The sequence below is a fragment of the Pinus tabuliformis genome, chromosome 5_2 (assembly GCF_031772625.1).
Source record: "Pinus tabuliformis cultivar Carrire ecotype Pingquan chromosome 5_2, CPIR1, whole genome shotgun sequence".
NCBI lineage: Eukaryota > Viridiplantae > Streptophyta > Pinopsida > Pinales > Pinaceae > Pinus > Pinus tabuliformis.
Window position 1 is genome coordinate 822960232 of NC_142306.1, and position 24724 is coordinate 822984955.

Sequence of the window (24724 nt, forward strand, 5' to 3'; positions counted from 1 at the left end):
ACGTTCTTGTGCATCATCGCTTCCTCCATCCTTGAACAAATCCAATCGCTCCTTAGCCTCATCCACCAAGTCCTAGACCTCTTCACACCCCTATTTCACCTCCATACTCATTCCTCCATCTTTTTCCATCCATCCATGCTCCAAAATCCCATTTCGAAACACCCTGTAGAAGAATTACAGAACATCCTGTAGAAATCCTGAACATCCTGTAGAACCCCTGCAGACTTCCTGTAGAAGCTCATAAACGTGGTTTCTTGGCAGCCAAACTTTGTGAAACTCTCTAGAAGGGTGTTAGGGACCCCTTAGACCCTCTCTGAACCTTCCCAACCTTTCCCAAGCATTTCTCCTCCTTGATCCACCTCTGCACAGTCAAAAATAGTTAGAAGCACATGCATGATAATTCCAACAACTTAAACAAAAATACAAAAAGATGTTTTCTTCAGATAGAGGTATTCTAGACACATGTATTTTACCTTCATAGAAGTAATGGCAACTCTTTTAGTAGTTTGCATGCTCTCCTTTGCATCAGTAGGACTAGCTGGTAGGATTAGGGTTTTCTAGGGTTTGCATTTCTTTTTTGCTTTCAGTTTCTTTCCGCAAGTAGATCAACTTCCTTTGAGTTAGCTTTCATGCATCAGTTAACAAGATTCTTCTAAGAGCTCATAGAAGTTGGCTTAAGCCCCTAGTGGACTTGTGCTAGCTGACCAAGTGACAGCTGCGGCAAGAGCTAGTACTTGTGCATACAACACCGTTGCTTCCAAGTTTGTTACGAACTGCCGGGTTGATAAAATTAAAGAAGGGAGTTCCAGGTGTTGTAGCATTATTGCTACAATACTGGAGCCCACCATCTTTTTGGCGCCGTTGTCGGGGAAGCTTCAGAGTATTGGTGATGCCGCTTTTCTTCTATTTTCCACTACAATCTTCTGCTAAGTAGTTTATTTCATTTCCATTATGCAATTTCGTTTCTGCAAAAGTAGATTAGCATTTCCCGCTTTCATAGATTAGCATTTCAATTCCGCAATTTCATTTCTGCAAGCATATATTACCATTTCAATTCTGCAAGCGTAGCCTAGCATTTCATTCCTGCAATTTCATTTGAGCAAAATAGATTAGTCATTTCCTGCTTTCATTTCAATTCCGCATTTTCATTTCAGCAAGATAGTTAGTTGCAGTTAAATCTATTTTAGTTTTTGCAGGTACAAGCAGAAAAAATAAAAAACAACCAAAAAGATTTCCTTTCATGCCTTGTAGGAGTAGAGATAATTTAGAAAAATATTTGCACAACACCCCCCACTGCTTCACGCAGCCAACCTTCTCTCTTCTTCGATGGCTGTGATTAAGAAGAAGCTCTAGGTGGACATCAAGGCATCTTTAAAGAACGTCTAGGGGAGAAGAAGAAGAAAACATTCCTTTGGAGCGAATGGCTTCAAATAGAAATGTTGGGAGCAATACCTTGTCCAAAAACGAATTTGCAAATCAGATCGAAGATTTCAAGAGTGATATGAGGCAATTTCTTGCCATGCAACTGGATACCTTGCAGATCCAAAGGAAGCAAGAGGAAGCCAAGAGGGCTTTGGCCATCTTCTGTCCCAGGTGCACTAGAAAGCATCCTAGGAACGAATGTCCATTGCACTCCATAGAAGTGTGTTTTGTTTGTGAAAGAGACCATCCTACGAATCAGTGCCCTTCCTTGCCCGGAATCAAAGCTGCCTATCAGAGGGCTAAAGGAACCACTGAACCACTCTATTTCATGAACCAAAGGAGGTCACATGGACCTAGAACTTACCAGGAGGGAATTCAAGAGACATCCGAAACCTATTATAACCCCTATCAAGCCACTTCCATGCCTTCTTGGAGTCCCCCTGCTCATCCTTCCTGGTCTACACCTCCTCCTTGGTCATATTCTCCTTGTTCCTTCACATATCCATATTATGCCCTACCAGTTGCTCATTCATTTCACTCTTATGCTCAACCATAGCCTCAATGGAATGCACCTCATCAGGGGTGGGGGCCCCAATACAACACTTCTCCTGCTTCTTTTCCTCCACCACCTGCTCATCCACAACCATCGCCTCCTCCTCCACCAAGGCAACCCCAAATGCCTACCCAACCACAACCCCATCCGCATCCATCTCAAATACACACCTCCACTCAACTACCCGTACCACCATTTCCAAAACCATACCATGGAGCAGCTCAACCCAATTGCAAAGCTGAGGCACAACATGTCCAAACAACTGCTCTTGAGCTCAATGATCTTCACCATAGCTCAGGAAGAGTATTGCAAAAAAGAGACTATATTGAAAGCATTGAAGGACCACATCAGGCAAAAGAAGATTCAGAAGAGGAAATCAAAGAACCATGGGCTTTACTTGATGAAGAGAAGACATCAGAAGTAGAGATAAAGAAAGATCCCTCATGGTTACCATCAAATCTTCCATGTATTCAAGAGAAAGATCATCAAACAGAGGGAGATGAGAAAGTCATGATAGAAGGTGACATGAAACATGATCCAAAGCAGCAAAAGGACCAAGGATATCAGAGCTATATTGAGATATGGTTTCATAAGGTCACTAAGTTGCAGCAGTACTCTCTTCTTCAGCTATGTTTGATCCCCTCAAAGTCAAATCATTTGGTCTCTGAGATCCGGATAGTTGTCAAAGCATGCATTTCAAGCCTCCTCATCAGTTTATCTCTAATCTCGATGTGCACATGGCTCCATTGGAAGTATTCTTATACTTGAGAACGATTTTGTTTTTCAAGTAGGGTAGGGTAGAAAAAAAAGAAAAAGAAAAAGAAAAAAAGAGAAAAAAGAAAAAGAAAAAATGAAAAAAGAGGAAAATAGAAATCTAAGGTGAAAACCTCCTCGGAGGCGCCTTAGATTGGCTCATTGATTGAAAACCTCCATGAGGTGGTCAATGGGTTGGAAAAAAAAAGAGAAAAGAGAATAAGCTCTCTGGGTGAAAACCTCCCTTGGAGGCGCCCAGGGTAGGGAATTAGGGTGAAAACCTCCATGAGGCGCGCTAGTTGTTTTTCAAAAAAAAAAAGAGAAAAAGAAAAAGAAAAATAAATCTAATTTCCATTGAATAATTTCAGGTTGCAGCAATGACATTGTAGGTCAGGAGGATCACTCAAAACAAAGACAAAGGAGTTTTTGTGCCTTCTAGAGGAAGTTCTATATTTCTACAGGAAACATCCTGTAGAACCTTCAAGCGAGCCAGTTTCGATTTTGGAAGGGGGTCTAAAGCTTGGAATCCATTGGTTATGCTTGCAAGAATCCATGTTACCATTTCTCACCCTTTTCCATCATCTTTTCCACCTCATTGTGCTTCTCATTGTGCTTCTACAGGAAGTTCCTGTAGAAATTGTAGGAAGCTAGAAATGGATGTCAAAAAGGTGGTTTGGCGAACATGGTAGCTTCCTCAAGGGTTCAAAAGTCCTCTTGCAATCTTCAAACTCCTCCTCCATCATCTCCATACCTGCATCACGACCCAAGCTCAGTTTTTCTTTCCATGCAAAAAATTGCAAAATGCTTTGAAGAGAAAATACATAGAACAAAATTTGTTTTTGCCATAACTTGAAAACCATCCATCCATTTGAAAAACCGTTTTACAGAGAATTGTATAGGGATGATGGCAACATGCTCGAGCAGTTTCAGGCCATTCCGGTGCACGGTTCCAAGAAATCAGCCTCCATCACCATCAGTCATTTTTGCATTTTCTCCATATCCGTGCATCCGTTTCAAAACCTGTTTCATGGGGATATGCATATGGGTGATAGTAACCTATCTAAGCAGTTTCAGCCGATTCCGATGGACGGTTTCCAAGAAATTGATCTCTGAAATCTTCACCATTTCCCATTTTTCTCAAAATCTGTGCATCCATTGATCACGATTTTGCTATGGGAGGTGAATCATGATGATAGGAATGTGCTCAGCAAGTTTCAGATCAATCCGGTTTGCCGTTTGGGAGCAATGGCGAAAACAATTTCCAGTCCTGTGAAAATTCAGCGCAACAGCTTGAAGGTGCAGATCTGAGCGTGGAAATGAACTCCTGCAGCATGCATCCGGCCAGAGGACACCTGCACAAGGAAAACAAGCAAAAATCATCAGCCAAGCACTCATGCAACCAAAGAAACCAGTGCATGCAGCAATGACTAGCCTAAGCACCCCACAGTAGCCATTTGACTTCAAGTACATGACTGAAACTCGTTCTTCTATTGCACAAATCTAATTTAAAAATTGCATGAATGAATGGAATGGTGGAATTGAGCCATGAATATAGCAGGATTAAGCCGATAATTCCTGGTCCAATTCTCTATCAATCAGCCAAGAATCATGCAACGTATGTGTTAGACAACTCACGTGGAAATTAAAAAAAAAAAAAAAAACACAGACAGTGGTAGAGGCTTTAACTCCAGTGCAACTGATTAACAAGAAGAGGACATGTAGCTCATTATAGCACTGTCGTCTGCATGTGGCCATGTACACCTGGCCACCTCACTCCTTCACCACAAATCACGCAGCAATTAACGAACGCTCAGCTGAAACTCACAGACTGCTGTTAACTTGCACTTTCAACATTTTCAACTGAAGTATGCATCCTCTGATTCCACAAAATGATTAACCCATCATCCTCCATTGAGCTTTGTGGCCTGGTTCACAATCCTCCAGCATATCGAGCTCACTTAGAGGTGCAGGGGCACTCTACAAGTGTTTCTACAGGAAGTCGTCTACAGGAAACGCAGAAAACAGCTCTGCAGAAGGAAAACTCGAGATTTTTGTCAAAATTCAAGCTTGAAATGAGAAAAGTAGTTAAAGCTCGTGTCCAAGGTTACCAGGGTTCTTGAAAGTATTGATTTTGGAGTTTTTCAAATGCATTATAGATCTGTTAATGGTGGAGCAATCTGTTTGAATTCAGAATCTAATCATATATTTCATAGTCCATGGAGGACAAGATATTCCCTGCTTGGTCTAAAACTGTTGAAGAATGCTTAGAAGAATATGATGTGAGCTTAGAGAATGGTTTAAATTCTCATGAAGTGGAAAAACGCCGAAATATATGGATGGAATGAGCTCCAGAAGAAAAATGGTACACCTTTATGGAAGCTGGTAGTGGAGCAATTTGATGATACAGTTGTTAAAATACTTCTGCTGGCAGCTGGCATTTCATTTCTTCTCGCCTACTTTCGTGATAATGTGTCTTCTGAGGAGGGCATAACAGCCTATGTAGAGCCCCTGGTCATTCTCCTGATTCTCATCCTCAATGCCATTGTTGGAGTATGGCAGGAGAATAATTCTGAGAAGGCTTTGGAAGCTCTCAAAGAAATGCAATCTGATCATACAAAGGTCTTGAGAGATGGACATTATGTTGTAGATCTTCCCTCCAGAGAACTTGTTCCAGGAGATATAGTGGAACTGAAGGTGGGAGACAAGGTTCCTGCAGACATGAGAATTGTGTCCCTCAAGACATCCACCTTTAGGATGGAGCAGAGCTCCCTGACCAGAGAGAGCATGCCTGTGGTCAAAAGAACATATCCAGCCACCTTGTGTGACTGTGAGTTGCAGTCAAAAGAATGCATGGTGTTTGCAAGAACTACAGTTACCAATGGCTGTTGCACATGCATTGTTGTGAGCACTGGCATGTTTACAGAAATAGGTAAAATTCAGGCACAAATTCAGGAAGCTTCAATGGAACGTCATGATACCCCTTTGAAAAGAAAGTTAGATGAATTTGGTGGAAGACTGACAACAGTGATTGGTGCCATTTTTATTCTTGTCTGGATCATGAACTACAAATATTTTCTTTCATGGGAAGTCATAGATGGGTGGCAAAAAAAAAAAAAAATATCAGGTTTTCCTTTGAGAAATGTACGTACTACTTTAAGATTGTTGTTGCTCTGGCGCTTGCTGCTATACCAGAGGGATTTCCTGCTGTGATTACTACATGTTTGGCTCTTGGCACTTGTAAGATGGCACAAAAGAATGCTATTGTGCGTAAGTTACCGAGCGTGGCGACTTTGGGTTGCACCACAGTGATTTGCTCTGATAAGACAGGTACTCTTACAACCAATCAGATGTCTGTCAGTGAGTTTATAGCCATAGGGCACAGTGCTGGTTCACTTAGAGAGTTTACTATTGAAGGAACAACATATAATCCCGAGGATGGAAAAATATTGGATTGGCCTGCATATAACATGGGGGAAAATTTAGAAACTCTGGCAGAAGTTGCTGTAGTTTGCAATGATGCAGGGATATCTTGTCAAGGTCACCAGTTCCATGCTACTGGTATTCCCACTGAGGCAGCCTTGAAGGTATTGGTTGAAAAAATGGGCATTCCAGACCCAATGGCAGGTGATACAAGTGCAATTCTCAACAGTGGCACAGTGAAATTGGGCAATTGTGATTGGTGGATACAAAGATCAAAGAGGCGGGCTTTATTGGAGTTTGATTGTGATCGAAAATCCATGGGTATTATTTTCACAGAACCAATGGGACAAAATCGTCTGCTAGTGAAGGGTGCCATGGAAAATTTGCTTGAAAGGAGTGCTTTTCAACAACTTGCAGATGGATCAGTTATTGAATTAGATGATGCATCAAGGGAATTACTCTTGAGGAAGTTTCATCAAATGAGTTCAAAGGCTTTGCGTTGTTTGGGATTGGCATACAAGGAAGTTTGGGGAGAGGGCAGCAGAAGGAGAAATTGGCCGAGATTTTAGCTAGGGAGGCAGCACCTGTGCTAGCCACCCTAAGCACATCCATCCCCTCCATGAACACTCATTTTTTCAAGGTTCAGACACAATCTGGTCATGGTTCAACCTTCTACAGGAAGCTACAGGAAGTTCTGTATTTTTACCAGAAACATCCTGTAGAAGCCTTTGGGCAGGCCAGAATCAATTATGGAGAGGGATTTGAAGCTTGAAGTTTGTTGAGGAGGCATGGAAACACTCTTTTCTTCCATCCTCCACTGATTTCATCTCCTTTCACCACCATTGCCAGCATCTAATTGAGCATACTTGCACAATCATACCAAAGCTGAGAATTCTCTAGGAAAAGGAGCAGGCAGTGGGAAGAAGCAAAGAGAAAAGCATGGTTTCATGACAGAGAAGAGGGCATCACTTCAGAAGCTTGGCATGAAAGGGAGGCCACCAAGGCCATCAAAGATGAGGAGATAAATTGGTTTCTCAGAGGATGAGCAACACTTTCAGTAGGGGGGTGATGATGAGCCCCAAAAATGGATAATTATTTGGGCTCATTCAACCTCCTAATTCGACTTAATCCACCATTCTCATTAGTTTATTACATGTTTTTGATTATATTTATGCTAATAGAGTGAATTGGCTTAGTCATTATGCCAACAAGTCTAATGGGTGCTTTGTGTAGCCTTTTTGGTCAATTTGGAGACAAAATTGAAGGTCTTAATGAGCACTTGGCAGCCAAATTCGTCGGAGAACAAGGGAGAGGATTTGTAGGAAGGTGCCCCCTTCATTTATGGGCCCTTGCCTCGAATTCTCCACCATCATCTCAGAGTTCAAAGGCCACCAAATCAATTAGCACAAGGGCAGCCAAGCAAGTCAAGTAGGACTGCTGTTAACTACAAGTTTTGGGCAGCCGAGTCCCTAAAGTTTAGGAGGACTGTTGGGTCCTCAATTTGTATAAATAAGAAGGCTTAGGGCCTCATTTTGGTTAGCTAGTGGTTAGTTTCTTTTCTCGGCTAGTAGTTAGTCATTTTGTAGTTCGATTTTTAGGCAATAGATTAGCTTTGCTTTCAACTCATTTTCAAGTTTCCCTTGTGGACAGTTTTGATGAAACTCTTCTTTTCTTGCTCAATAAAGATGAATCTAGATTTGCACCAGCTCTAAATCTCTCTTAGGAGGCTGTAGCTCTTGGGGTTGGGCCCATCTCAAGCACCCAGTACCTCCTTTGTTTACTTTCATGTGTCTTTGCTGCATTCTTAGAGTAAAATCTGCTATTTATATTTAAAACTTGTTGTGTTATTTAGGTTGCTTTTGATGAGTAAAGTAGATTTTCATGTTCAGATTGATTTGGATAGATTAATAACATAAAGGATCCTTGGAAAAAGGGGCTCAAGCACCTCTGATCTTACCTCTCCCTCAGTGGGATCGTGAGTTGGGACAAAGGTGACCTTGCTGCCCACAAAAATGTTGTTTTGCTTCACCATGCAAGTATTAGTGTTGAATTCTTAGTTGTCAAACTTGATATCAGTTTTGACTGCATGCTTAGGGTTATGATTGCTTAGTTTCATAGTTAGTTCATCTGATTTTGTGCAAATAAACTTCTGTTCCATTTCTTTTGCTATTATCTAGGTCAGATTAGGTCAAGGTAATTAGGTTCTTGATTTTCCAAGTCTTCATTTGTTAAATTTGAAAAATAACTTGCAGAGCACCTGTTATCCTTATCTATCTACCCATAATCCATCAGATAATCTGCTCCAACCCTTAGTCCATGATTCGTACCCTTCATTTGCCATACTTTCCCCACCTTGCCCTAATTCCTACATTCTTGTGCATCATCGCTTCCTCCATCCTTGAACAAATCCAATCGCTCCTTAGCCTCATCCACCAAGTCCTAGACCTCTTCACACCCCTATTTCACCTCCATACTCATTCCTCCATCTTTTTCCATCCATCCATGCTCCAAAATCCCATTTCGAAACACCCTGTAGAAGAATTACAGAACATCCTGTAGAAATCCTGAACATCCTGTAGAACCCCTGCAGACTTCCTGTAGAAGCTCATAAACGCAGTTTCTTAGCAGCCAAACTTTGTGAAACTCTCTGGAAGGGTGTTAGGGACCCCTTAGACCCTCTTTGAACCTTCCCAACCTTTCCCAAGCATTTCTCCTCCTTGATCTACCTCTGCACAGTCAAAAATGGTTAGAAGCACATGCATGATAATACCAACAACTTAAACAAAAATACAAAAATATGTTTTCTTCAAATAGAGGTAGTCTAGAGACATGTATTTTACCTTCATAGAAGTAATGGCATCTCTTTTAGTAGTTTGCATGCTCTCCTTTGCGTCAGTAGGGCTAGCTGGTAGGATTAGGGTTTGCTAGGGTTTGCGTTTCTTTTTGGCTTTCAGTTTCTTTCTGCAAGTAGATCAACTTCCTTTGAATTAGCTTTCATCCAGCAGTTAACAAGCTTCTTCTAAGAGCTCATAGAAGTTGGCTTAAGCCCCTAGCGGACTTGTGCCAGCTGACCAAGTGACAGCTGCGGCAAGAGCTAGTACTTGTGCATACAGCACCGTCGCTTCCAAGTTTGTTATGAACTGCCGGGTTGATAAAATTAAAGAAGGGAGTTCCAGGAGTTGTAGCATTATTGCTACAATACTGGAGCCCACCAGCAAGTGTCACAGGAGAAGATTCTGGAAGCTTCCATTATCTCTCCACCTCACGGAATGACACTGCCATTTGTCATTTCTCGCTCATCGCACCGCACAGAAGGGACTTTTGCAATGCAATGCACCCTCACAGTGTATTTAGGTGCAATGCAATGCACCTAGCCAGTGGAGCAGCTGAAATTATCCTGTTTTGACTTATTCTGAGCAGTTTCTGGTGGAGAACTTCTGGGAGAAGCTGTAATCTGTTGACCTTGTTCCTTTAGGGGTTAGAACAACACTTTTAGGGACTTAGGAGCCCTTGGTTTATGGACATTTCATGCTTAGAGTTGTAAGGCACAAAAATGTCTATAACAGTTGCCCCCTAAAGTATGAGGCCGTTAACCTTTTGGTGTCGGGTGAAATGCTTTATTATGAGGATCCGAAGTTCTTTCAATGCTGGGAGGAGACCTGTAATAAGATACAATACAATACATTATCTTCATACTGTTTTCATGATCTAGCTGAGGCGGGCATTCCCATGCTCAGCTTTATAAATTCATTTTCATGTACATAGGACAAACAATCGTCTGATTGTAGACTGATGATTCTGATAGAGCCATCATCCTTTTGGTAGGATGATTATCTGTGCTGCAATGTTGTACATTTAATGTCTTTATTTCCCTGGATATATATCGCAGCCTGGATGGATGAAACTAGATTCGGGGTCTTCAATCTCGTCCGATCTTCACTCGAAGTACAAGTCGATCCATGTGAGAGATGTTCTGAAGTCGAACATGGAAAGACATCGCTTGATTATTAGTCAATGATGTAAACTGTTAACAAGCGCGAGAGGAATCATCGATAATGATAATGATCCTCAAGGTACTGCAGTACAATTCACGTGGTGTGAATAAAGGACTTGGTGTCGAACACCACGCAAAATCTTTCGGTCGAAGGTCATTGACGTAAACCTGTCGCGGGAAGTGAGAAACTTGCCATTGAGGCATGCAAGCTTCAAAGTACTAAATGGGGTGTTTCTAGACCAACTTCTTGGATAATGAGCTGATGTCGACAAGAAGTGATCCGTCAAAGGAGGGCCTTAATGAATCCCACATCAATGACATGGAACAGAGCAAATGATTTTGATGGACGTGAAAAAGATCTGATGATATACGGTTTAGGGTGGCGGTCATGAAAGAATGGAGTATAATGTATGGTAGTGGGTGAGACACAGGTGGCTTCTGTGGATGACTTCTCTTGAACATGTCGGCGACACTGATGTGATGGATTGGTAGCATTAACCCCAAATGTGGATGGTATGGTGTGACCATGGCGATGTGATCGGTGAATGAAACAACCCAACCCGACTCGGACACGGAGTGGAAGTGTCATGTTCAAGAGCGACTTGCTATCAATAAAGATTCTTTGAGTTTTCTTCCCAATTTTTCCCTAGTCATTGCTGACCAGTACCTCTTTATTTTTGTCAAGCTTGAGGAGGATAACATATGCTTGTTCTATAATTTTCCCTTCGGGTAAACCCATCGCTATGTTTTAACGAGCCTAGCGATAGTGAAACTCATTCTCATCTAAAGACAAGTTTGTCGCTATTAATCTTTTTAACGAGTTTAACGACAAAGATAACTTGGTCCTTTTCAATTTTAGAGAGTCTGAAAAGGTATGTAAAGGTAACTCCAAAATTCCTTTTTCGTCATCTAATCCCTTAAGTCCGAAAAAGTATAAAACAATACAGAAGGGATGAATTTTCGATAGTTTTAATGAGCCGAACAAAACAAGCGCTCGATCTTTTTGTGCAATAATCCCTCAGGTCCAAAAAGATTAAAATCTAGATGAGGGATAGCACTTCCTGTCCCTTTAAGGAGCTGGAAGGCCAAGGACTCGGCAATCTTTTCATATTTTATGATTCAGTTGAAAAGAGCTTAAAGGAGACTCGTCTTTTGAGGAACGAGTGATAAAATGGGTAGCAGCTGATTCCAGGTAAGGTTTGGAATTTTCCAATCACGGCAGTGTCACAAGGATGGCTAGTGAAATCACTCTTCGCAGCTGTTCCTCAAAATGGGTAAACAAACAAATGGAGGTGAATGATCGGCTAATGAAAAAGTGGAGGTGACGGTGCAAACATGACCAAGGCTTTAATGGCTGAAGTACTACATTCACAGTGGTTATTTACCGGGGAATAGTTCATTTTTTAACGAGCTTAAATGCGGGTGGAAACATTTGCTCATGTCTTATGTTTATTTTTTAACGAGCTTGAACTATGTGCTAAAACTGCTCGATGCGGGTTTATTTTTTAACGAGCTTGAACCTTACGGTAACACTGCTCGATTAATCCAGTTGTATGATAAGAATGTCTCATATAAAAATAGTAACTTTTAGAGTTTTGCCCCACATGCTTTCTTTATGCAAGTTAGGAGACGACCAATCCTACGAGTTTAAAGGGTTAGAGGTCCTAAAAATTTAAAAAAAATAAATAGTCGCTCTTTGCTTGCACTCCAAAAGGTTTGCATGCCCCCAGGTATAAAACAGATTTTCAAGGTCACCCTCTATTCGAGCTGACAAAACATTTGTTTTATCAGGAAGGATAGACCTCTTACAGGTTACCCAAAGATCGCTCTATTCACAACGCAAACAAAACACTTCTTCGGCAATGTCTACTAAGATAAACAAAGGTGAGTGAAGGAGGCTACTGCACTCACATAACTTTGACAAGAGAATCTTGTTCTGGTCCAACCCCCTCTTCCAATCACGGACGGGAGTACAGACCAGTCATATTCTCTCGCGGAAACCTACCCTATACCCGGAGTTTTCCTGCCGAAGCAAACCAGGGTGCATGCCCCCTGGGTTTCGGTCATATCCCTCCGAATTACTCGTGCTCATCGGGAGGATGGACTGGAGAATGAGACATTTCTTGCGTGAAAAGACCATTCAGGGATGGTATATGACTACTTTCTCTGTATGATCTGGGAAATGAAAGCTGGTCCACGAGCTTGACCACTCTTCCTTCGTGCGGAAAACACATTACTCTAAAGAGTGAGGAGACAATTGCTCCCATGCAATAAATATAGTCTTGTCCAAGGAGTAGATTGTAATCCAGGGGTCCTTGAACTACCATTACGTTCATGTGAACTGTTTTCCTTCTCAATGTTATGGGCACATCGGGAAGGATCCCTAACGGTCGACTGGTTCCTTTATCAAAGCCTGTCAGATTTCTCATCTCAGGCAAAAGCGATGGTGAACCAAGCGCTTTCCAAGCAGTTGAGGAAAGGATACTCACAGAAGCCCCCTCATCTATGATGGTACTAGCCATAACCATTCTATATATTTGAACGATAATTCGGAATGGTACGCTTGCTGGTAAACGGGGTCTGCCTAGTTGATTCCAGTCGAAGGAGACAACTAGGTTGCTTGGAGGTGGGACCGAATAGACGGCCAGGTACGGCTCTGACGAATTTCCTTCCTACAGTAAAGGAACAGGTAAATTGCCCCCTTGTTCGTCGGAGTCTGTGTTTATGAAGAGAATTTGGATGGTGTCATCCTTGTTCTCTTCAGTGACTGTATCATCTGAAGATGAAACCTCTGAAGGCAAGACCGGTTCAACTGCCGCCTCGACCTTTTGACTTTCGTCTGGTATGGATCCAGATGGTTTATCTTCAATGATAGGTGCTTCAGCTGACCACCTGAGCGGGCCAGCCGGATTTTCAACTAGTGACGGACTCGGCAAGAGTTTTTTATATTGAGGAGGAAGTCGTAACGGTGAAACCGGATGATCATCCAAAACTCTTTTAGCTTCGTCTAAGAAGGGACAACGGTGGACGGCGTGATCGCCTTCGCACAATTTACAAGGGAATCTACATTTCCCTTTTTGTCCTGGGGCTTCACTTTCACTAGTTGATGGTGTGCTTTCAACATGATCATCAGAGGTTGACGACATCGGGTTGTGCAAACGAGGAGACTAGTCCCTTAAGATCCGAGGGATGCAAGGACAATCTCTGTGAAAGTGGTCTTCTTTGCAAATGACACATGGCGATTTAGGCCTGGTCAGTGCAGTGTGTGGATTTTCGTTAGACGACAATCATTTTCCCCCATTCGCCTTTGGCTCCTTCTTCTTCTTCTCTTTCTTCTTCTTCTCTTTCTTCTTCTTTTCCTTCTTCTCCTTAGGAACTTGACTTTTGGCTTTACCAGCCCCATCAAGCGAAGAGGAAGGAGGAGAGGAAGAATTAAAGGAAGTAGAAGGTTGGTGGGCAACTCTGGAATCGTCTAATTGTTGATTCAATTGTTCAGGAATAGTGGTGTTCTGAATGACAGAGGTTGAGAAGAGCCATACAGGCAAACCAATTGTCAGCCCTGGAAGCGACAATGTAGCCATATGGGGTGCACCAACATCTCCCCAAGAGGAGAAGGGACTAGGATTTCCTCCAAGGGGAATTCCTTGGTTGGTAGACTCCATTTTCTCAACCCAAGATCAACGTAGGAAAGGGTAATGAATATTCTGTTTAAAATAAATTTTTATACGCTTTGACACAACTTGTTTTTTCAGTTTTTAAGAGTCGAGAAAAAACAAAAGATGACTCTAGTCTCCTTCGATTTTTAATGAGCCTGAAGTGACAAGTGCTCAGATGGACCTTTTCCATTAAGGAGTCTGAAAAGGAACAAAAGGGACTGCTCTGGAGGTCTAGGTAGAGGGAGTACCAAACCAATCACAAAACCGCAGAATACTTTTTACGGTACGGCAGTCAATCTTCCCGAATGCTATGTTCAGTGCATTGCGATCAATAGGGCGGCAGACACAGCTTCCTAAGGATAAAGGATTTAAGCCTATAGGGGTCTCCCAAAATATACTCGACGGTACGTGGGAGCACAAGTCCGTACTGGCACTTATCGTCTCAAAGTGGAGGAATCACCCAACCATCAGTGAGGACAATAGTTACCAGGCTTTACGACGCCGGAATACATCTCTAGCCTAGACCTCTAAATGTTGTGCGTTAAGTTCCAAAGCGTTGTTAGATTAATTGAATTTATTTTAAGTTGATCTTGCTTATGAAGTTTGCCTTTTGGGTTCACCACGAGATGTAGATGTAATTCCTAAAATGCAATCTAAAGATGATAAACAAACTTTTATCTCTTTTGTACAATGAAAATCCTAGCTACTAGAGGAAAAGAAAGACACAATCTTTTCACAAAGAGTAAAGAGCACACTGTAAATGCACTTTCCTAAATCAAGCCAAACAGACTGTCTATATGAAAATGCACATGCATGTATTTGTTTTCAACTTTCTTAGTATTGATGCTAAAAAGAAAGTTGATGTACAAATCTGAATTTCTTTTCAAGCGACAAATATAAACAAGTTCTTTTTCGAAATAAAAAACAGAGATGATTATGACACCTCGCGATTTTGAAATGAACACTTGTACTTGACACTAGAAAATCAAAAATTCAGACCAAAGGCAATAGTAACAGTATAATTGACAATCAACAGCAATCAAACTTTCTCCTATGATCGAAATCGACACTTGCGACAGATCCAAATCAAAGGATGACAGTACGACTATTCTACTTTTGCAATGGAAAACTGTAAACGACTCAACAAACACACAAAAACATCTACAATTCTTTTGTACAAAGGAGGCGGAATAACAGCAAGGAAAAGGGGTTTTAAACAGACATATACTGATCACAGGCAGCAAAATTCAGAGATAGAACTGGAGAGAATGAAGCACAAGAACCACAGCTGCACAGGGCTAGTCTGATCAGCGCACCTGTAACACAGAGAAACTGCAATGCAGCACAGGTTTCCCTTTCGGGAAGTGCGCTGAAATTCAGGATCTCTTAACAGTACCTGCGCTGGGCCAGAAATGAGAATCTGTCTGGGTTCTGGGTCACAGTTTGCAGTTCAGTCTTTGGTTTTTGGCCGAGTAAAAGCAATCAGTAATGCACAATCAGGGGTAGATCTAAGGAGGGTTTAAGAGCTATCACAAGGCCAATCCGATAGTTTGTGAATCAGTTGTTCAAATCATAAACAGATCTAGTGAATGGATTGAAGCAGCAGATGTCTACTTTGCATTTTTTATGGCAAATGCAGTTCGAATGCCACTTATAAGTTTATGAAACAAACAACAAAGAATGATACACAAACAAACTAATTAGACATTCCCCAGTGGAGTCGCCATTTTGTTACAGGGAAAAGTGTCTATTTAGAACTGCTCTATCCCACTAAGGTGTGACAGCTGCCTTAGAAACAAACAGAGAAAAACTACTTTTGTATTTCCTTTATGAACTATAGATAGAGAGGAATAGAAAGAACCAACCTGTGTCTTGCGCTAATCCTTTGATCCAATCCCTCTCTTCTTTGACAGTCTCCAGCTACCTACTCCCTTACTTGCCCAGCTTCACCAAGTACCTGTAAGATCACAGAAGAAGAACACTATACAAAGACATGGATCTATATTCATAAACAACTTAGGATCATATTTAAGTTAACCATACAAATGTAACAAGCATCAATGATACAAAAGCATGGAGGAAAAACTCAAATAGTTTTTATTGATAAACGAGAAAAGATCCAGGAGGAGTTACAACCGATGGTTCCTGACCCAGCATCGAACTCCCAGCAAAGAAGCCCCTCTTCACCTCCAACAAAGCATAGATCACCCAATACTCTGATGTTTGTCTCAAAACCAACAACAATTCCTTACAATATGCAAAATTCCAGCCTCTGGATCTCTGAGATGAGGGATCCATATATAGATATGTGTAAGGAGGATGAGTTAGCTTGTGGTTTGATTAGTGTCTTCTCTTTGTCAGTTCTTGCTTCCACTTGGAGACTGAAAGCCTCTTACCCATCCTTGGTCGAATTCCGTGAGGCAAGTGTCATAGGAGAAGATTCTGGAAGCTTCCATTGTCTCTCCACCTCGCGGAATGACACTGCCATTTGTCATTTCTCACTCATCGCACCCCACAGAAGGGACTTTTGCAATGCAACGCACCCTCACAGTGAATTTAGGTGCAATGCAACGCACCTAGCCAGTGGAGCAGCTGAAATGATCCTGTTTTGACTTATTCTGAGCAGTTTCTGGTGGAGAACTTCTGGGAGAAGCTGTAATCTGTTGACCTTGTTCCTTTAGGGGTTAGAACAACACTTTTAGGGACTTAGGAGCCCTTGGTTTATGGACATTTCATGCTTAGAGTTGTAAGGCACAAAAATGTCTATGACACCAATCTATTGAGGCTCAACCAAATATGAGCTCACCATGCTAATTGCAACACAAATGTCCGGACGGAGGTTCTCCAAGAACATCAACGTGAATGAGTTTATGAAACTCAGAGGCATTTCCCAAATCTGGTCCGACATCATTACCATATAACTTCTGAAAGTTAATATCCTCGAGGTAGCCATAACCTTGCAGCTTATCTTCCCACATTCAGAATCCAACTCCCTTTGTCTCCTATAAATGGGAGGGTCTACACCTGTTAGACATAGGTGTCAGTTTGAGAGGTTTATCATCCACAACCTTCGAGTAATGGTTTGGATCGGTTTCACTCCTAGTGAATCTCAGATGGATTAGACAGCTATCAATCCTCTCATACTATGCCCGAGGTGTTTTTCTTCAAGCCTTTGAGGGCTTTCTTCCACCTATATACATGAGATTCCTTGATCATGATTCTCAAACTCCTCGGGTTGTTCCAAACATGTGAACCTGCTGCATGAGGGGAATGGTACCCTTACAATATTTTCCTTCGGTACATTTCAGACATGTACCTTCATGCTCCTTTTTGAATTTAGGCATCCTACTCACCTTCTGACTCATAGACCTCGAGTGCTGAGTCAATGGACATGGTCCCCAATGGACTTCCTGCAACTTGATACAACCCTAAACTCAAAAAAATCTTTGAAAGATCTTTTTTCAAACACGTACCTTTCCATTGATAAGTTCCATCTTGTAACCTTTGACTTCCATTTCCGAGATGGACATCAGGTTCTTCTTGTGATCAGGTACATAAAAGAGATTTTGGGGTTCCTTGCTTTCGTGGAAGATTTGACCATTGTCTTTGATGACCCACATCTCTGTCATTCGGGCATTCCTTCGCATAAGGGCTGAACTCATAACCAAGACATCTACCTTTCCTTCCTACCCTTAGATCTGAACTTCCCAATGAAGTGATGCCATCAGAAGTTTTGCTGTGCCATTCTAATAACATTCTCTTCTTCAACTTCACCCTAGGTGAATTATGAGGAACCCATTGATCCTTCTGTCTTGTCCCAACTGTCTTCAGTGATTGCTCTTTCACTCTTGCTTGGGCATTGTCTTCACCTCAGCTCCGATACCATGTTAAGATTAGTATGTTCTATGCTAGAGCAATTTATTTAATTTCTTTTCCATATTAGCAATCACATCAAAAAAAAGTAAACTGCAGATAGAACATAAATATAAATCGCAGAATACAAGCCAAGACAAGAGGACACAAGATGTGGCACAAGCCAGGGACAAACCCCACAATGTGTGGGGAAACCCTTTGATCAAATCTTCTTTTATCTTCAAAGTTCATCAGAGAAAGAGAGAGAGAGAGAGAGAGAGAGAGAGAGTACAATTACAACAGAAGTCAACACTTTGACTTGTCTAGATCTAAGCATAGATCATCTTCTATAACAATGAGATCAGTTGAAGACATTCTGCTTCAACTAATTCTCCACGGTGACTCCTTCACCTATCATCGTTCTGCATCTCGTCCATTTGTTGCACCTGACCGTGTAGCACCATCATGCTGTATCATCATGCTGCTCATGATCACTGTGCTGTCCACACATCATATTGTCCATGACCTCATACATCATGCAGCCCATGTGTTGTGCTGTTGCATGATTCTATCATGCTGCCCATTCATTATGTAGTGTTGCTTCCAGAAATTATTGAGCTATTCTCAATCATCATGGATCTGCACCTCAATGACTATAATGCTGCTCTCATGCATCCTCATGCTGTCTTATCTATTAGCATGCAGTCTTATTATGATGAGATTATCTAACATGAGATTAGGACCATATCTATGCTTCCATTGAGTGTATAGCATCGAGACACAAGACTATTAAGCAACAGGTCCGAATATTCTTTGTTGTAATACTGAGATCAATTTTGTGGCATGACTGTCTTACTGTTCTATCTCCATCCGAAAGACTGCTCTTATTCATGCGAGATTAACCCAATACTGGAATGCTGAGATTACCTATACGCTTCAGTTATCCGAGTGTGACTGCACCTAATACTTCATTCCAGATACCCTCATATCTCGTTGTAGCTTCTGAACAGCGTGTCAAGACATGACATGAACTGCGTTTATATCTTGCTGTAGCTTTTGACTGCGGCTCTTGATTCAGCTATGCATGTATTGCGTTCCATATATGATTGCGGTTACAACGTGTCAATATATCAATGCAGCTACCATGTGGACAGCGGCTGAGTGCTCTAGTTGTGCATATATAGACTGCGTTCCATATATGACTTTGGCTCTTGATAGCTGCGTAGGATCTTTTATGAACTGCGTGAAGTGTAGAGGGTTTCCAGTGTATCAATGTATAGCCTTTTATGGAAATCATCTAATGTATTTTCCCATGACCAGCATATCATCGTTGAACTGCGTGTAGAGAATTTTCCCATGACTGCGTATTGTTGCAGCTTACTGTGGCTCATCTTCCACCTTTGACTGCGGCTGAGGTTAGGGCATCGTGTTATGCATGTAATCCATGTTCAGAGAATAGCACTATGTTAGGATGGCTCCATTTCAACTGCGGTTTTGCCTCCTTTTATCACTACAGTTAGAGCTTATTACAGTCATCTTTATTCAACGGATAAGGATCCTATGTGACTGCATCTATAGGGCCTACGTCTAGATGTCTAGCATTTCATCTTCATTAGAGCAGCATAGATATTAGGGCACTCCTTTTAGATCTCTTCTCCATTAAACCCAAAACAGGATGAAGAGAGATCACGAGAGAGTGGGTGTGCAAATAATATCAAATCCTCATCTATTTATACCACAACGAGGATGATGAATAGACACGTCGGTTGGGCTTCTAGAGCCTACATAAGAGTTGGTTGGCTTGATAATAATTACATAAGCAAAATAAATTCATATCTCCATAAATAGTTATCGAAATTTGATGATCTTTGGATCAATCCTATAACTCTCGACGAGATGGATCCAATAAAAATATCTGCTGCCATAAATAAGCCGAACCACATGGAGTTTCACCCTAGTTGCCAATTTAACAGAAATGGTGATTACGAATATGCTTCGCTAATCTATTACCTCTTCTCTATATGGTTTTACATATCTTGAAATTCAATGATGTCTGAATGGAAAATATGACCCACTCAAATGGAAAAACTTTGGTAGAGCTATAAAGCCCGTACCTATTCTAGGATCCTCATTCCTCAACTCGGTATTGTAATTAAATAGTGGTTTTCTTTCTGATCGAGTCAAGTAGAGAAAGGATAAGGGGAAAATCCAAAGCAAGCAAACCAATATCAGGGGTTACATAAATAATTTTCTGAAAGGGAAACCTCCTCTCCTCTTAATAATTCGGAATCCATCTTCCACCCTAAAATAAATAAGTTCCAAAGTGCGGTCCTATTATATAAATAAATAAAGGGTGAAAGAAGAGAAAGCCTTCCTACGAAGGGAGGTGAAGCAAGTGACTTCATCACGGTACTATCGAAGCTTGTTGGTAGTGAAGCAATGCTTGTGTTCCTGTAGTGACTCTACTAGGGTGTTGTCTAAGCCTACTGGTAGTGGAGAAACACAAGAGATGAAACTCATACTTTGAATATCTTAAACTCGCCACACATATTAATCTTTCCTAAATAAAAAAAAATTGTGATTTGTCAGGCTTTTATATGTGTTTAACTAGGTAAGAGAATGGAGGGAACTATATCTCTAACCAAGTTAATTAGGTGAGCCAAGGTAATCAACAAGATGAATCAATACTTCTTGAAAGACTAAGGCCTTGCACTTAGATAATTAAACCTAAACTAAGAAGCTGGAGTTCTACCAGTGTGTCTCCAAGTGTTGTTGTTCGGAACAACACCCTCTAAAAATTTTCTCACACTTGTATTTTGAAACCTACTGAGGGTTTTTTGATCTCTCGCTCAATGATTACTCCCTGATTTTATCTTTTCAAAAACATTTGAGCCTTTTTCGTAGTTTCAAACTATCGAGTCACTTTCACACACATGCCTAGTCTTCAATGGGTTTATGAGCTTGCTTCCTTCATAATAGCTTGAACAAGCATAATACCATCCATAATGACATTTATTGTGTGATTTTAAACTCATGTCAGCAGTTAACGCATGATTTTATTGACATTTCTTCTCACTTGCATTTATACTTTTACTTTGTCGAGTTTCCTCAACTGTCGTATTTTGTGCATTTTCACCTTCACAGGTGTCGCTTTCACATTTGTGACTGTCACTTTTTCTTGTTTTCACATTTATAAGTAGAATTTTCATGTTATCTTTTCTTTGGAAAGTGTGATTTTGAAGGTATTTCACATTTTACAAGCGTCATATTACGTTTACCTCATGTCACAGTTTTTGCTTTTATGATTTTCACTCTTGAATGTGTCACACATTTTCACATCACCAAAGTTATTTATGGAACAATATTCTACATTAGATGGTATTACATATCATTGGACATGTGCTATACATATTCCTACAACTTATCACTCCTTTTGATCACAATCATCACAGTTGTGGTAACGTTTTTTCTAAGTGTCGTAATGTGTCATTTCAATTGTCGCACTTAGACATAAGTGACGCTTTGTTATCGTCTTGAGGTGTCATTATCATTAATGAATCCTATGTATTCTATTGGATTTTATTTATGGTTATATGTGTGTAATCCAAGTTTGAGCCATGTCGGAATGCATTTTCCTCTTTTACTCTATCGATCCCACACTTAGCCATTTCATAGCCCTCCTTGGTATGTTAGCCCAATACACATTGTAAAGCCTTTAGCCTTATTATCGAGAGTGTATCTCAACCTATCCATAGGCCTTAATGATGAAATCCTACTACCAAAGGTTGGTGTAATAATTCCCTCTCAAGATCACCCCCAATCTGTTGAACATTATGATCCTCCCAAGGGAAATCACTTGAGCCTTCCTGATCATACTGTCTCATTACATTTAATTTTTGTCATTTTTTCCCTACATGGAACATAGAGCTCTCATATCTAGCATCATGCACCTCTTTCACCATTTTTTAGAGGCAAAATATACATTGAAAATATCCTCCTATCATCCCAGTGTAGTGAAAACCCTTATGATCAAAGTGATTGTATCCCTATGTCATCCATAAATGAAAATCTCACTCCAAATGGCCAATCACACACTGTTGGGTCAAAATACTTTAACATAGGATCAAAAATGCACTAAAAATCAAGAGTGACCCCTTATTGAATAGAATTTCACTCTCTCTGAAGCCTCCTCTTCCTTTGAACGCATGGTGCACTCCCAAACGTTGGAAGATTCACCCTTATCAATCTCCAATCTGCTCGACACCCAAGCTTGGAATAATTCTTCCTCTAGAGAAAATGTCACAATACATAAGGCTAAGTGAAGCCTCCTCCTACCTTTGACCAGTAAATCTATGCCCTCCTTGGAGTCTTCTTTCCCTTGAGTGCATAACGCAGTCTTGAAGGTTGAACCTTTCACCTTCCCACCTTCCCAATGCCCTCATGAACCCTAAACCATTCTCTATCTCTTCCTTTTAGTGCATGGCATAGTAGGTAAGGCTAAATTATTCCTCACCTCACCCTTGAGTATCCAAACAAAAACTTTAAGCTTCCCTCTCTTTTCTTTAAAGTGCATGGCACAACCTTGAGGCATGAAGCTTCCCACCATGTCCCTTCAGCTTCCCTCACTATGTTGGAGCAAGGAGAAATGTTCCTTATAGTGCATGGCATAGTAAAATTGAATGATGGAACCCTCCTAAGCCACTAATGATTTTAACTTGACCCTTATAATCAAGCCTTCTTGTTTTAACACTCTCAGATGCCTATTGCAAGCAAATCATTTCATGGGCTAGGTACTGATAAAACAAATAATTTAAGATTGATATTTCCCCATCATGAATGGTTTTTATTATAATGAGTACCTTCAAAGGATGAAAATGTGAATTTCAAGATAAAATGGTAAGGAGAAAGAAAGAAGAGGCACATGCACAAAAGAAGGAATAAGAGAGCTATCATGAGAGGCTGAAGTAGATCATGGTCTCAGACAGAAAGAAGACATTGCATGATGACTCATTGGATTCTGATATTGATAAAATCCCCTTTGGAGGGTTCATATGAGTAACAAAGTGGATCTTTCATGAACATGAAGCACAAATGATATTTATCATCAAGAATGCAAGATGAAGCAACAAGGAAGAGAACTTGGTGTTATTTTGAACGAGTTTGACCCAGGATCAAAGTGTGTTGTGCACCAAAAAAAATATCAACTACTCGCCTATTCAGTAACGACCTGCAAATATATCGTAGTCTCACCTTAAGTAGTTATAGGAGGTTGTAGAACGGAGCTTCTACAACCAAAGGGATACCTGTACAATGGCGTTGCGTATTTACTTGTACTTTGTATTGATATTATAAATTCGCATGCATAATAACTTTGCGTAGGTGATTAATTTAATAGAATCAAATTAAACCCATAAAATCTAACAAATAACAATATATCTTATAGTTCTTTCTATAATTTAGTGAAAATCATACATAACGATACTAACGAGAATAAATACTGAACATAGAAAGATATACGGTTCTTCACCAAAACTTATTTTTTATTAATATAAATCTTCACTACATATACTCTTCGACTTGTGCATCCAACTATAGGTGGTGTGTGCACTCAATTGCAGACTCTTCCAGGTCTCCGTGCACTCAGTTGTGAAACCTTCCCAAAAACTACATATTACTAATGCGAATACATGGATTCAATTCACTGATGATGACATCATATGATATCCTTTGATTAAAAAGTATTACATCTCCTCAAATACATTTAATCTTTATAAAAACCATTGTCCACATACCATGAATCCATAAAATAAGGACTAATACCCAATACCCCTTACAAAATAAGGGCTTTGTCCCATCCCAAAATCCCTAAAATACCGCGTGACGAATATACCTTCACGATCTCCCCATGGTACAGTCCTTCTGTGAGGTATTTTACCCAAAACTTGGAGCAATATGGGCCATGCCCAACAAGCCCCCAACAATCAACCATGACTCCTCTTGAGTCACTCAACTTCGGCACCCTTGATCTTTGTTGTGGTCTCATTGTACACTATGTTTTACAACTAGATTATTTCTACCATCAATTTTTGTCCCTCACACACCTCCTTTAGGAAAGCTTTTGTAGTAGGGAAAATAGTGTTTTGCAATATTTCTGCATCCCTTATATTCAATTCCTTCAGCCTCGCATCCACTAACTGAAAACGTTACAGGGATTCCTCCTGCCATGGTTGAATCCTCTCCTGTAAGATATGTGCCTAACTCCAAAGGTCATCTAATTGCGCCTAGAGATTCTGTCATTTAGTAATGCTGGTAAACCTTTGCAAGACTGGTAAGGTCTTCATAGCTGCCAGGATCTCATCTTGTTGCTTCTTCTTGGCTTGCAATTCCTTCTCACTCTTCAAGACGTTTGGATCCTCTTGTAGTGAGGTCCAAATATCCATCGTATCATCGAGCAACTTCCCATAATCTGCCACTGTATCATATATGCCTTTGAATTCTGTGCTGAGGTCTCTTTGTCTCTATTCCCGAACCTCTAGTTGCATCACTAGCTACAACCCTATTCGCAACTCTGGTATCTTCACTTCGTATTAAAATTTCAACTTACCCATAGTATCCATTGAGTCCTTGATCGCGAGGGTGAGCTTTGCGACCTTTTCTACTAGTGGTTCATCTTCATGAACCTGCATGTCCGGAACTATGCTACAAGTCCCAGCAATGGATTTCTCCAATTATTATCATTGCTTCCTTTCCTCCTCCCTATCCTTGGCCAATTTCCCTTGTTCGTTTTTCATCGATGTTTTTTCTGACTCTGCCTTTGATTTTAACAACGATATATGTTTCTCTCATTCTTGCAATTCTTCAGTAATACCTTGGTGAAACTCATGCATCATCTGGAGGATTAGCACAATGACATTCATCTGGAAATTTCACCATGCTTTTCTCACTCTTTTCCTGCTCCTGCTTCAAACGTCAGTGCCCCAACTGGCACATGTAATGTCCTAAATCAGTAAGTTATTTCCATGGCTCTTTGTTCTAGCTACAATAGCTTGGCTACCTACTATGGTTGCCTCACTA

The 24724-nt window shown here is 40.8% G+C and overlaps 1 pseudogene; it reads left to right on the forward strand.

Moving 5' to 3' along the window:
• The first annotated feature begins 4944 nt into the window (after nt 1-4944).
• LOC149161833 (calcium-transporting ATPase, endoplasmic reticulum-type pseudogene) lies at nt 4945-6717 on the forward strand (annotated as a pseudogene).
• The last annotated feature ends 18007 nt before the right edge of the window (nt 6718-24724 follow it).